The following is a 15,884-nucleotide window of genomic DNA, read 5'->3' on the forward strand; positions in this document are numbered from 1 at the left end:
GTGGTGATGGATTAGCTGCGTGAGTACTGACGTCGTTGCTCCCCGTCGAAGCCAAGCGCACGCACCAGTTTCTCTGTGCCTACGAAATGAGTACGCCACTTGTGATACGTACTCTTAGGAGCAGGCAACTTTCGATCAGCAACGCCACGAGCAGAACCGGGAACTCGGTCGTCTAGGCCATGCCGATGCTGCAGTCCAGGCACAAGAACAGGCTCGTGTAGCCGAGCGCAAGCAGCAAATTCATACTGAGGATCCGGCAGCCTAGCAAGCCGTCGTTTAATGAACCGTCGGGATTAACCCAGTAATCAAAGCAGGGGCCACACGTTTCAGCTTCGCTTGTTAACTATCTGTACACAGTGCTCGGGCGGTGATTTTTTCCGTATCACCACGCGACATGGTAGCGCCGTGGATACGGCATTACGCTGCTTAGCTCGAGGTCACTGATTTTACACCGGCAGAAGCGCCGCATTTTGATGGTTTGAAATGGAAAAACGCTCGCCTGTATCTAAATTTAAGTAGCCATAAAGAACCCCAGGTGGCCAAAATTAATTCGGAGCCCTTCACTATTACACGCCTTATAATTATCGTTGGTTTGGGCGCGTAAAATGCCAGAATTAAATTTTTTTCAAACCTTTTGTTTTGAGAGCATATATTAGCAATGCTCCTGAGAATACACTAATCTATAATATATATTTTATGTTATGGAAAGCGTATTTACTGTTCATTGCTGCGATGCAACTGCCATTGAATGGTTTTCCAATATTAAATGAAGCGGTGTGGGGGAGGGGGCGGGAAGGGCGCACTACCGAGCACGATGCGCTGATAGGAACAACTGGGGAATAATAACGCAAGCCATTCCTGCAATAATAACAAAAGCAGTGCTGTAATAGACAAAATATATTTTGCTCACCCTTTCCGTATAGTTGAAAACCAGATTCCGATTGATCACTTCGTCTTGCCCACTTGTATAGTTTGTCCTTACGCATGTTAGCCTCCAATTGAACAAATCAGCAGAGAGCCCCACGAGGTAAAGGGTATCGGTGCTGTATGCAGGCTGCAAACGCAATATTTTATTAGTGCTAGCATACTGGTTACGAGCATAAAGGAAACTCGGGATACAAGCTTACGTGTATGCGGAGCCACCGAAGCATTTATTGTGGAACGAAGTTATAAGGAAATTGGCGGTTGCCATCGGGCATTGATGATTACGGGTATGGGCTTAAAAAACGCGTCCACGCCAAAAACACTTGCTTGAAATATTGGCGGAGAACTTCATGCCACCTTCATGGTGCTGATATTTATGTAGTGCAGTAACCATTAGAGCCCAGGACCACAAGAAAAAGAAATTAATTCAGAACGAAAAAGTCCGTTGTCGCAGAACTCGAATATCACGACATGCACACCAACACGTTATTCGAAACTTTTGCAAACAATAAGCACATTATGTCTATTATAACGAATTGAGGGTTTGCAATCCTGAGATGCTATGGACAGTGTAACACGCGATCGAACGAAGACACTTACATATAACCTGAAGATACAAGAAAACCGTGGCATAGATTTGACAGGAAAAGGACCTAGCTGATATTATGGTAGACATCAGAACAACTAGTACTTTATGGAACTACAGCAGCGGAGGCACTGCCGTGCGAAGTGGTGTGCAGACGAAGATAGTGCGGTTAATAATGGTGTCGTAAGTTCAGCCAACGTGTTTAGGTCGGAGGATACAAGATACGTGTAATCAAGATGCCTAATGTGGACATGAACTTGACTGAAAATAAGGGCGCATTTCTCAGTGTACGGTACAGACAACTCCAAGACAACTCCAAATAAAAGCTTTGTGAAGTGCATCTTCCAACGGGAACATATATCAACAGTCTGATACTTCTATGGTTAAAACAAAGCTTTTATTTCTTTTGTCCTCGATCAGCCAGGATGCTGCAAGGATACTTTGACATCGTAGCGTAGCTATGTCGTTTTTATCGCTGTTTAATACGCATCAATTTTCGTTTTATTGATATAATGAAGCTCATTATCCCGCTATCCTTTCCTGCCTGTACCACAGGCAAAGTTTTGCAGCCTAAATTGTGCATCTTATGAGTCAGTAGAAACAATTGCAGCTGTTCTTCTCATCTGAAATTTATTATATAGTGTGGTGACACCAAACGACAAGCACGCGGCTGTAGTGAAGTGTGCCTAGCCACGCACTGAAAAATTGGAGGACGCTCAAGCTTCGCCTCCAAGAGTGGAACGCGACAGCGTTCCCGTAGACCCGCCAAGTGGTGTAAGACAATGGGTCACGGCGCAGCGACTACGCGCCCCGCATCGGACGCGGTGAGAGTCGAGCAACGCAGCGTTCGGCGCGACAACGAAATGTGCGCCTGAGCAAGCGACGCACGCCTGAGCCTGAGAAACAGCTCGTTTCTAAGGCAACACCGCGTTCACTAGAGGCGCTTTTGTACCACTTTGAAGCATCGAATACCTAGGAGCACCTTTAAACTGGTATGATGAGCCTACAGAATACTGGAGAGAAGAAGCTGAGAGAATGCGCCAGGAAACTATGAAATGGGGCGGGAAAAATTTATCCATATTTACCAGGTCAACTATTTGCAATACGTTCCTTGTTGCGCGAATTTGGTATGTGTTGCAGGTGCTCGCTATGTCACGAACTAGTGCGCAGAAATTCCATAGAATTCTTGCATCGTTTGTATGGAATTCAACATGGGAACGCACAAGTCGTCTCAACTTATTTCACTCACTGAAAGCAGGAGGGCTTGGCTTAGCTCATCTTTTTCTGAGGCAGATTGTCTCAAGGTTTATTTTCTTGCGGGACCAGCATGACCCATTTTTACGAGCAGTGCTTCAAGTGAGACTGCAGAATGTTCTCCCCGAGTTTATTGTGTCATCGTGTGGCGTTACTGGAAGCGGCTTGTGCGGGTATCTACGCGAAGTTGTAAGTGCCTTCAAGATTCTTCGAGTACGTTTCTCTTTTGATTATCTCATTATAGTATCAAAGAAACAATTGTACAAAGATCTCCGTGACGTGATGCTTCCAGTACCTTTATATCGAGCCATTTTTTCTGTCGGTCCGGGTAAGGATGTTTTAAAGAGAGTTAAAAAAATGCCGGTTCGGTCGTCTGTGAAAACTTTCTTTTTTCAACTCCATAGTGGCACGCTACCAGTCAAACCCTGGCTGCAGGAAAAGGGCTTTTTTCTTCCCGGGTCAGTTGATTGCATTTTATGCCGCAAGCCAGAAACAGTAACACATATATTCCTAGACTGTTTAGATTCAATTTTTCATTGGGATGTCCTCCAGAGAACGCTGAAAAAAGATTTGCCCCTCACACCATATGGAATTAACTTTCTTGCGGTTAACAATGACGGGGGTGTGCCCTATGACATGTTCATGGTATTAAGCATGCATAGCATGTGGAAAACAAGAATGGCTGTGAGACATGCAGATCCTATTGTAAGCTCGGTAAGAGAAAACTTCATTGAAAGCATTGCCTATATCCGAGATGTGTACCAGTCCCAGGACGAACAGCCAACATGGTATCCTGTACTTAATGACCTAGTGTCATTAAAACATTTTTAGCAATGTCGCGTCAACAAGCTACTGGTTGGCGCATTTAACATTTTTGTGTTGGTTTCTCTATTTTGTGTTGTCACATTGGAAATAAAGAAAAAAAAAACTCATGGCTCAGTGGTAACGTCTCCGTCTCACACTCCGGAGACCCTGGTTCGATTCCCACCCAGCCCATCTTGGAAGTTGCTTTTTATTTATGAAGTGCCTGCCGTGATTCATCACTCACGGCCAACGCCGCGGACGCCGACACCGACAGCGACGCCGACGACACCGGCTTTTCCGCGACACGAGCTCCTTAACGCTATCGCGTTAAAACGACGACGAAGCACGTTGAAAATATAGAAGTGTAAGCACCGCGGGTCGTGCACCGTTCGATTCCTCGCTGCACGTGCGTTCGTGGCACAGAAAAAAAAACGAATAAGAAACTACGGGCAAGCAAATGTCACAAAATTGTGGCAGACGCTTTAGTTCAGCCTTTAAGAGTGGAACGGGATAGCTCTCAAAGATTCCTTACTACTACCCGCGCTTCCCGGCAACTGCAGCTTATTTAACTATATTGTTTACCGGGAAACGCTGACGGCGAACGCTATACGCGAAGGCGAGCTTTCTGGTTGAAACGCCGCTTCTTGCGTGGCCGATCTCCCGTCATCCCTTCACACTTTAATATTTCAGTCTGATAATATCTAAAATAAATTATATGGGCAGTCGGTGTTTCTCATGACATTTGTTTTGTGATGTCATTCTCAAAATTTAAAAAAAAAACTTTTTTACAGAATGAAAGACAAGGTATGAGCAACTTCTGTGAGAGAAAAGTGGTGGGGTATGCGTGATTTGGAAAGCTATTTATGTAAAGGACGGTCGACGCTCAACGCGGGACTGCCACACCTTATCTCCGACACGGGGCATCTAAAGCTATTGCGTTAAGGGAGCGCGGAGCAAATCACCAGATAACGCGTGGTTCAAGCATCCTACAGAATGGGAAGAGACCAAGTCGGCTGAACAAGTGGAGCTGAGAAGTGGAGCGAAGAAGGCGCGTTGGCTTGGGTGGGGCATGAGCGTTTGGAAGGCCAACAGCTGTGGGAGGGACCCGGTCGAATGCGAACGCGTGAGGGGACCTCTTAACAACACGTGTTTGGCTTCTGTGAACCAGCCTACAAATATCAGTCTGCAATATATAGCCTGCTGTCTCCACTATTCAAACTCTGAGTGCGCTGTGGTAGTCGGTCTGACGCTTTGTAGGGACTCTTGGTCTTGCTTTTCAATATGCCCTTTGTCCACGCACTTGCATTTCGTTTGTTTCAATGCGTGTTTGTGTGGGTTGATTGTGCCATTCCTTTCTTGCTGCCCTCGGAGGAGTCTCTGTCTCCCAAATTAGGCCTGCTCCACGAAGCACATCGGAACAGCCGCCTACTATTTTTCGTGAAACATTTGGAGGACGCTCAAACTTCGCCTTTAAGACTGGAACATATTAGCATTCAAAGATCCCTCGCAGCTTCCCGGAAACTACAGCTCATGTAACCGTAACGTTTACCGGCAAATGGTGCCGGCGAACGCTATACACGAAGCCTAGCTTTCTTGCACAAACGTGGCCTCTTGCCTGGGCCGCAATGGGTGGATGGATTGATGGTATGAGCGTTCGCTTTAGAAGGGAGCGGTAGGTTGCGCCACCAAGCTATTGTTACAATATTGCCTAATGTCCTACCTACGTTAAACACGAAAGAAAATGAAAAGGAAAAAACGAACGCTGTGACGTCAGAGTAAAAGCCGACCTTTACTGAGGCCGAGAGACGCGGCGAAGGGGACTCGGCACTGTCAGCTATGATGATGCGCCTAAACGCAGGATGAAGAGGGCCACACCCATGATGGTGATAATATACATATCATGAAGGAGTGCACAATAAATGGCCACAACGCGATGAACTCACATAACCAAAATTTAACATTTGTTTTTGCGGGACTCGGTTCTTTGTCGTTTCCCGATTTTTTTTTTCACCGACCTTCCTACCACCACTTACTAATCTATATTGCAGACACGCTTACTCACCCTTGCTCTTGCTGAACCCAAGGACTCAAGGAGGTCATAGATGCTTAAATCGACCGCTGGCCAGATATCGTCGAATTCTAATGCAATATGCCCAGTTGTTTCCCTAGCTTTACCGCAGCAAGAGCATGCATCTTCTTCTTTATTTCTCGGTTTATAAGTTCGAGTTCAAAGGCACCCTGATTTCGCTTCGAAAAGTAATAAGCGTAGCTTTGAGTTATATTAACTTGTTTCGTTCCTGATTTCGTTCTTGCCTCTTAAGTAGTTACTCACAGCAGGTTTCTTTTCAATTTCTGTTGCCCATGAGATTCCCTCAGCCTCTGTGACTTTCTGCTTCGCCTTATTTTCTGCCTTCTTACTCACCATAGCGGTCGCATATGTGCTGGTAAGCTTCCTAGTTCATTTCGTCCGCTGTGAATCAATGCTTTTCCAGTAGAAATAACTGAAAACTCTCCCATCCTATTTAAGTTCATCCAGATTCCTCAGCAACTCTCATAATCAATTTTACTGTGACCATCGCACTTCACAGATTATCGAGCCCATAACAGCCTGCACAGATTCATTTGTAGGATTCCCTTGAGCGCCCGATGCGAAGCGTCCCACTGGCCTTTGGTTACCCTCGAGTCCTGATGGTACCCCTGATTTCAAACAAACAAACAACAGCATTTCCAAATATCCTGGAACCATTACACTTTCCCATGTACCCCGGAGCACCTCTTACCTATTGTACAACCATAGCCCTCTGTGTTTCATTATGTGTAGTGGCTGCACATCTACCGATAACCGACACGTGTGCTACTGCGACACGCCCCTTTGATAAGGCATTATATACCACGGAGCAGAGCGTAGCCCGCGCACGCATTCCCGGTTTATCACAGCTGGCGGCCCAGCTGTGCTGGCAGTCGCCAGGCACATTGACCATGGAATAAAGAAATTCCTTTGCGTGCTTTCCTTGGAAGAACACCACATTATGGACGCATTTCTCTGCCCCGTTGCTGTTGTTTTTTCCTGTGTTTTCACACATCTATTGCCTTGATGTTTCCATATACTATGGTATTTTTTTATTGTAATAGTGGTATTTCCTGGCCCTTATTTGACACTGTCTGCTCACAGTTTTTTTGCATACCATAACATCAGATTTTTAACGCTAAATTACAGACCTACATTGTCGCCTTCGTGTCCACAGATATTAGCCAGACGTTGGATAGCACTTTGCTTGTTAGCTAGCAACACAATGTAGTTCGCATAAAACAAGCTCGGAAGGTGCAGCGGTATTATTGTACCCGTTTGTTTATATGAGAGATTAAACCCGCTCTTATTTTCCTCTAGCGCCCTTTCCATTCGCACCATGTGCATCATAACCAGCAGTGGGGATAAATAGCACCCCTGCATCAGTCCCTTGTTGACATCAACTTTCTCGTCGATTCTCATCCATTTCCTTTCAACGCAAACGGTCTAGGTAAATTTATCTCAAACGTGGTAAACAATCGTCGCCGAAGCCTTGCCCTTCCAGAATATCCCACAAAATGTAGCGGTGTACGTGTGATACGCTCCTTCAATGTCATAAAAGGTCACATATAACGGTTTCCCTTTGGATATTGTTATTATCTGAATAAGGAGAAATGAGTTATCATCCAGACGCCTACCTATTCTTAAGACATTCTGAAGTAATCCCAATATTTCAATATTCTCTGTCCATGCTTGCAGCTTTAATTTAAGTGCCGGCATTGCTAACCTGTGCATTACCGACCAGATGGTCAACGGTCTGTACGAGTGAATTCCATCTTTCTCCCCTTCACCTTTATAAATTAAATTCACTATATTTTGTCGGCAACTGTCTGGTATTCTTCTACCTTTTAAATTTTTTTTCTACTGCTTTTAAAAGAGCTTCTTTAATTTTTGGACCTAGTTCAATAATCAGCCTAACGAGAACCTCGCCTGTGGCTGTGCGCTTAAGAATTTTCTCTTTGGCTTTCTTCCCGCTTAACTTTTGTCAGCACCAGCTCCTTTTCCTCTTTCATGCTCTTTTTTTAAATTATAACCTCTTCATTGCCTAGGAAAGATTCCGCTGTTATTTTTCGGATGTAATTTGATGCCGCGTCCTCTTGCATTTTGTTTCCATCTTTATCTAGAATATGTTGTATCGTTGCAGTCTTCCTGTCTAATCAGTTTGTGTGGTTGCAAAATATTCTTAGGGCGGCATTCCTTTCTCGCCTATTTCTGACAGTTAACGTTCGCTTTCGCCTTTTATCTTTGGTTGAACCAATATTTGAACCATCGCTTTTTCTCCCGGTATATTTTCCATTTTCTGGCCACTTCATCCTGTGGAAAATGCGCTTTTTTGCCTGCCTGTGCTCACGGGAGGCTTTCTTTCGTTCGACGATAACTTTTCGACCACCTTTTCTGTTTCTTTTTTTGTTTCCAACAACCATGTTCCTTTTCTTTCTGTACTACTGTCGTTATTACACTGAGCACCTCAATATATTCATACTATTTTCTTGACCATACAAAGTCCTTCCTGAGCTCTTCTGGCTATATTTGTTATTTGCTCAGCGTTGGCATTTGCACTAGTCATTTTGTGCTCCTTGCTCTCATCCCCAACTACATATTCCATTTACGAAATGATACAGTTTTTGTCCCTCCCTATGCGTAGTTCTATACCTTTCCCCATCAATGATCATTTCTTTCAACTTCTCATGAATTCAAACTGTCATCAGGCAATTAATAATGGTCAATTGCTTGTTTCCCGCTTTCCATGTGGTCTGCCCTTCACAATTAGGCCCTGTATTCACGTTAACGAGGTTATGTTGCGCACAAAGATACAGAATGGACCTCCTCTGGTTTTCAGTATAGCCGTGTAGATTCTGTATGTGGGCATTCATCTAACCTAATGGGGTACTTTCGGCATCATTCCCGAAACCCTTATGAGCACTTTGGCATTTCGCTCACTCTCAAATCTTCTCTTTGTAATTACTTCCGGTCCACAAATACGTTACACGCAGCCAAGTTTTCTTTCCACTTGTAGAAACAGAAGACCCACAAGGAATTGCCATTTAATAAACAGACTACTGCGTTGATGTCGCGGCTACCAGCGTCGAGACTATGGGCCTGATGGCGCTAGTCCACTCTCTTGTTCTTCTAATATGGGGCTCTATGAGTTCTGTCCACTACATCGCTTCCCCCCCCCTACCCTACCTATGAAGGTAGTGCCGTTGAGCGATTCAAGTTGCGGAGATGACACTGTCAGAGTCTAGATCAGCTGGCTTCAAGCGGTCGACAGAAATTGTCCCTTTTACAAGAAGTGCGAAAAACTTTGCGTCACGCTTAGGACTTTGAAGGGGCAGTCCTTAGGAGCTTGTAAAAGAGCGCGAGCAGCGTCGTGGCGGATAAATGCGTGACTGCTATGAAGTAATGATGAGCTCATGTATACATTTCTACCATCATTACGAAGCGGTGGTGTAGAACAGTGGCCATTCTAATACGAAGGTGGTCGGCGTAGGATTGCAGGTCAGCAGATGACGGTTCCGAGGCGAAGAACTGGCTGGGTAAACGAAGTGCCGCGGCGAAAACGAGTTCTGCTGAGGAACACTGCGCATCTGCTTTCAGAGCTGCGCAGAGACCAAGTAGAACCAAAGGCAGGCGCCCTGTCTATGTAATCATGGAGTTATGAGCCCGAAGTGCTGCTTTTAGTTGACGATGGAAGCTTTCCACTATGCCATTGGAACTTGGGTGATAAGCTGTCGTTCGTATGTGCGTCACACCCAGAAGACGGCAGAGAGCTTGAAAGAGGGATGAGCCAAATTCCCTTCCTCTGTCTGTCGTTATGATGTTGTGCACGGCGTAAGCAAAAATTCAGGTATTTAAGTTCGCCAGGGTTATGGACTCTACAGTAATGTGAGAGAGTGGCATTGCTTCCGGCCACAGTGTGAAGGGGTCGCTACAAGTAAGTATATATCGTTTATTGGCGAACGTAGGTAGCGGACCAACGATATCAATGTGAACGTGGTCGAAATCAACGTCTGGTGGTCGAGAGTGATCAGGCGCACTCATAGTGTGCCTACTGGCCTTGGCACGCTGGCATTGTATGCATGACCGTGCCCAGCAACGAATGTGAGCGTTCATACGGAGCCACAGATAGCGGGAAGTGACCAGACGTTGTGTGGCACGTAGTCCAAGGTGTGATAAGGAATGTAGTGCGTGAAAAACTTGCTGCCCATATTGTTGTGGAACGTACGGTTGAAGATGGACCCATAGACAAGTCGCATATCACTATCACGTTGCAGCCAGGCTGTAAGATATCTTCGAAGCGCAGATAATTGTTGGCAGTGCGGAGTGATTGAAGTTCACGGTGTGTGGTAGCGACCGGGACGAAGTCAATGTCGGAGAGATTTCCCTGGCTTGCATTTGAATGAGTACGTGACAAGAGTGTCAGCGACTGGATTATCGGCAGGACGGATAGGCCAAATATAATTAGCGAATTCAGAGATATATGAAAGCTCACGAATTTCGCGGGTAGTGTGCGAGGAACTGTTGCAGGTAATCGCATAAATGAGCGGTTTCTGGTCGGTGAGAATGAAGAACTGACGCTCTTGGAAATTGTGACGGGATTGGCTGAGTGCGAGGTAGAGTCCTAGCAATTCGCAACCGAAAGTGCTGTACCAGGCTTCTTGCGGTGTCAGCTACCTTTAAAATAAAGATATAGGCAGCCATGTCTTGCCAACCAGTTGTTTAAACACAGCGCTAACACCTATGTCAGAGGCGTCAGCGATGACGGACTGTGGGGCGTCTGGTTGCTGGTGTGCCAGTAGAGTAGTGTTGGCAAGGTCGTTCTTGGCGGAGATAAAGGCAGATTAAGCAGCATTATTCCACGATTCAGGCGTGCTAGCTCACGGTGTGCCAGAGAGTAGATTGAGCAGAGGCTGCAAAATTGAAGCACAACGAGGAATGACACGGCGAGAGTAAATGATGAGGCCCTAAAATGCCCGTGATCGCTTGGTGGAAGACGGATGTGGGAAATCTTTAATGGCTGGACACGGGGTGGGACGGGTCGAGTGCCGTGCTCGTCTGCTAGATGGCCCATAAAATCCAGAGAAGCAACGCCAAACTCACTCTTCAATATGTTTATAACCAGGGCACATCTACGAGGGCGTTCATATACATTGCGTAGGTCTCATTCATGTTCCACCTCAGAGCGACTGAATACAAGAATGTCGTCTAATTAGATAAAGCAACAAGTCAGGCCACAGAGTACTTTGTCGGCGAATCGCTCAAATGTTTGAGCGGCATTACGGAGACCGAAGGGCATGCGCACGTATTCAATCATCCCAAAAGAGGTAATGATTGCGGTTTTAGGAATGTCAGAAGGCTTGATAGGAATCTGTTAGTAGGCTTTTACTAGATCCACCTTGCTAAAGAAGCAGCACTCGTGAAGCGATGGGGCGAAATCGTGGATGTGAGTTATAAGATACTTATCGGCAACTGTCACTTTGTTTAAGGCGCGGTAATCGCCACATGGTCGCCAATCACCCGTCTTATTGGGCACAGTGTGTAAAGCCGATGATCAAGGGCTAGGGGAAGGACGAAAGAAGCCAAACTCGAGCATGTGTTCAAATTCTTGCGTTGCAATTTTCAGGTGGTCTAGTGCTAAGCGACAAGGTCGGGCGTATACTGTGGTCCTTTAGTCACTTTGTAGTTCGTGACGTTGTGCACTATTGCACGATCTGGCGAGAGTGATTCGAAGAACTCTGGAAATTCCAGCACGATGGTGGACCACCCAGTTGAAGAAGGCAACAGGAATTCCTGTGGCAACTACAGAAATTTCTGTTGTACGACAGAAGTTCCTGACAATTTTGTAGTTGCGACAGGCATTTCTGACGTTATGACAGAAATTTTGATGTCGCAACAGAAACATTGTGTCGTGAAGACCGAAAGTTCTGAAGTCGCAACAGAAACGTTCTGTGGCGACAAGAAGAGTTCTGAAGTCGCAACAACAACTTTCTATGGTGACACTAACTCTGTCATTACGACAGCAATTGTGACGTCGCGGCAGAAACGTTCTGTCGCGACAACAAATGTTTATGAAGTGGCAACAACTTTCTATCGCAAAAGTGATTCTGACGTCGCGACAGGAAGTCTCTGTCGGGACTGCAAATTTTCTGTCATGGCATTAGAAATGGGCCACTTTCTGTCGCAGCGACGTAAGTTCGGACGCCGCGACAGAAGTGCTTTCAGTCATGACTCTTTAAAATTGTATGTCACGTTCGCATTGGTGGTGTACACTGCACTTTTCCCTTGCGCGCTATTCAATCGTGCTTCTCTGAAGCCGGCAATGCTGATAGCACAGATGCCGGTATTAAAGTCCACGTGGCCAATTGTTATAATTGCGCCTTGACGACGCGGCACCAGCAACGCCCAAACGGTCGCCTCAAAATCGGCCCCTGATCAAAATCATACCATCTGCGGGAATGGCTGCGTATCCGTTTTGTTTTATTTGGTAAGATGAGGCACACAGGCCTGTGGACACACATATGCCGTTACACTGACACATTAGTTAATTTACCAGAAATATTGCATAAACTTTTGCGAAGCGAATAATTACTTTTGGGTTGTTCCACAAAGTTGCATGTAAATGCTGTCTCGCTCGGGTCTCATTATTCTGGTACCGCGCTGCCGTGAGACGCCAGTATGCTGTCAGAATGAACACTCATCCACGAATGTTTATGTAGCTATTTTGCATTAAACACACGAATTACATGCGCGCTCAAAAGTGTAAAGAGCGAGAGTGAACTGTCGAAATTAGTGTAGGAGGATCGACATTTGGGCGAGTTGGTAATGGTAGAACATCTTGAAGGGGCAGCGCAATAAGACGATGGCAGTTGTGAAGTTGTAAGATGATAAAGTTAGTTGTGAGTTCAGCGCTGTCCTGTGTGTTCCTGCCTTCTGTCACCGTCTTATTGCGCTGCCCCTTCAAGATATCGAAGTTAGCAGTAACGACCCTATCAGTGTCACCGGTCGCCGTTTGTCTATTTCTGCGTTTATTACTTATTGCGTATATTGTACAGCAAAATCGATGTTCTAGCCCATCACGGTGTACCTGCCTATGGTGAAAAGCTTTTGATATTCTAGAGATGCAGCAGTTGACGCGTTGGAGTGAAAGCGTATCCTAGCTCCTAAAATGCATATGTAAACATCAACGCAGACAGATATTCTTAGCGTTGACATCTCCAAAACATAGACATATTCAGCGTAGTGCAGTGGTAAGATGCTGGGCTCGGGATCCTCAAGTCCCAAATTCGAATTCTCGACAGGGAGTTTTCTTTTCACTTTTATTATATTTTCCTTTATTGTACTAACAAATTTACATAGCCTGAAAGAGGTCACTGTCAATTTTTAAATAAATATTGAATGAGAACTACAGTATGTCACACAACAGAACGTCAGAAACAACGTCCCAAAATAGGACAGATTGAAATTTCCTGTTGTGTTTTTCAAGTGGGCATGGTGTCGGTACCATGGTTGTGTGTTTCTACGAGACGCAAAGGTGATGCAAACGTGGTTATACCTTGTAGGGACAGGTTTGTTTAGGAGTTAAGAAAGCGGCAGTTGCGAAGTTCAATGAGAAGGCTAAACTTCCACAGAAAATAAGTGCTCATGATCGGCCCACGGACGTCAGCGATGGTGAAAAGCTATATAAAAGGGCGCCGCAGACCAAGGTATGGAGTGACCGATTTGTGACCGCAGGTATTAATGTTGCAAACGTTGACGGCAGTGAGAAAATACGTGCGATGCCGATGTCTTGTGTGGTCTTGAAAAGTACGGGAAAGACAAAAATTTACGCACCAGTGTCTACAAGATAGCGAACTTTCGTGACAGAGCCCATGACGTACAAGAGAAAGCTTGAAGTAGAGCCAGCAGCACTAGCCGTCACCAGTGACTGGCCCGACGGTATTCTGAAAAGTTGAAAGGTGGACGGTGCTGCCGTGCGCGAGTGCCATATCAGGCGTGATACCAACAAATAAAGGAAGACGGAGGGCGTGACATGGTTCGCTCATGCGAGCGATGCCGCTGTTGATGGTTATTCGCCCAAAAGCGTAAGCCAGCCAACTGGTTTGTTAACTCCTCTACTTACGTAGCAAGGTGCGTACTTGAACTGTCATCATCATCATCATGTTTACGCCAACTTCAGGGCAAAGCCCTCTCCCATACTTCTCCAACAACCCCGGTGATGTCCTAATTGTGGCCATGTCGTCCCTGCAAACTTCTTAATCTCATCCACCCACCGAACTTTCTGCCGCCCCCTGCTACACTTCCCTTCCCTTGGAATCCAGTGCGTACTTAATGACCATCGTTTATCTTCCCTCCTCATTACATGTCTGGCCCATGCTCATTTCTTTTTCTTGATTTCAACTAAGATGTCATTAATACGCGTTTGTTCCCTCACCCAATCTGCTCTTTTCTTATCCCTTAACGTTAAACCCATCATTCTTCTTTCCATAGCTCGTTGCGTCGTCCTCAATTTAAGTAGAACCCTTTTCCTAAGCCTCCAAGTTTCTGCCCCGTAGGTGAGTACTGGTAAGACACAGCTATTATACACTTTTCTCTTGAGGGATAATGGCAACATGCTGTTCATGATCTGAGAATGCCTGCCAAACACACCCCAGCCCAGTCTTATTCTTCTGATTATTTCCGTCTCATGATCGGATCCGCCGTCTCTACCTGCCCTAAGTAGATGTATTCCCGTACTACTTCCAGTGCCTCGTTACCTGTTGTAAATTGCTGTTCTCTTCCAAGACTGCTAAACATTACTTTAGTTTTCTGCAGATTAATTTTTAGACCTACTCTTCTCCTTTGCCTCTCCAGGTCAGTGAGCATGCATTGCAATTGGTCCCCTGAGTTACTAAGCAAGGCAATATCACCAGCGATTTGCAAGTTACTAAAGTATTCTCCATTAACTTTTTTCCCCAATTCTTCCCAATCGAGGTCTCTGAATAGCTCCTGTAAACACGCTGTGAATAGCATTGGAGAGACCGTATCTTCCTGCCTGACGCCTTTCTTTGTTGGGATTTTGTTTCCTTCTTTACGGAGGACTACGGTGGTTGTGGAGCCGCTATAGATATCTTTCAGTATTTTTACATACGGCTCGTCTGAACTGTAAGTTCGTCACACTCCTTCTGTAACTGTGGTTGTGTCGCAACGGGTGCATTAGAATGGTCAACAGCGGATATCACAGGATCGAAAGAGTACATAAACTAGTCTGTCATCGTGGCTAAGGCCTCGACAGACGTCGTTGTAGGTGAGGCACTTACAATCATGCGTACCTGGTTCGGTAGATGCTGTAAAGAGAATTCCCGAAAGATTTTCGAGTCTCTTGATGATGCACTATTTCCCAGGAGTTGTGTTATGCGGCGGAACAGCTCAGTCGGTCTTTCGTCACCAAGGTCCTCCGATGATAGGAGCTGTTGAATCCGTCGCGGCTCATAAGCGGTGTGCGCAGTAGTAACTGCCGCCTGAAGGTATCGTACAGATCATCGGGCGGAGGACCTAGCGAAGTGTCGCACACCAAAGCTGCAGTGGTAGGGTTAAGCGCACTCACCACGTTGTCGCACTTGGCCGCCTGAGGTGTTACTCCGTGACAGCAAAACTGCGCCTTGATATTGTCACGTGGTAGTGACGTTATAGAACACAGTAGCAGTACTGTGAAATACAAAACTAGCTTTTATTGGGCGAACCTGTGCCCACAAAACAGGGTACACTTAAAGCACAACGATAGCGGCGAACACAGTCGGCGATCGTCGAAAATCTGATCAGCGGGTCAAGCGCGTCGGCTTTTATACTGCAGTCGTCGAATGTTCCAGACAAATCGTTCGGACCCGCGTACCTTCCACAAAGTTCTACACCATTCGCGTCACGCGATGAAATCAGATAAGACAGGGTTCGGCGACAACAGACAGCCGGATAGAAGCATCGATAACTTTCCAGAAACTTCGGATACATGCAGGCGCATCCCGCGCTGTGCGATTACATTTGTTAGGCGGCGAAACGTGGTCGCCCGATAAAGATAAGTACACGCGTCAATATGGACGAACCAGAGTTGAATGCTGAGGGCCAGAAATCGGGTAGTTTAAGAGCGGCGATGGGAGACATTACGTTTTGTTACAGTCGCCGTTATTCGGCGGCCGGTTTTATGGCGTCGAGAACAAACATGATAGGCGTATACGGTTGTCATGTGGTATCACGTCCGGGTCGCCGACTTGTAGG

General features: G+C 45.9%; 1 protein-coding gene across 1 annotated transcript in view; it reads right to left on the reverse strand.

The window, feature by feature from the left end:
- Nucleotides 1-15,884, reverse strand: part of LOC142591079 (uncharacterized) — a 298,478-nt gene that overhangs the window by 270,304 nt on the left and 12,290 nt on the right. The window contains exon 2 of the mRNA XM_075703447.1: nucleotides 911-1,054. The gene's annotated coding sequence lies outside the window, so the exon portion shown is untranslated. The remainder of the gene's footprint in view (nucleotides 1-910; nucleotides 1,055-15,884) is intronic.

Source organism: Dermacentor variabilis, chromosome 8 (genome assembly GCF_050947875.1).
Source record: "Dermacentor variabilis isolate Ectoservices chromosome 8, ASM5094787v1, whole genome shotgun sequence".
Lineage (NCBI taxonomy): Eukaryota > Metazoa > Arthropoda > Arachnida > Ixodida > Ixodidae > Dermacentor > Dermacentor variabilis.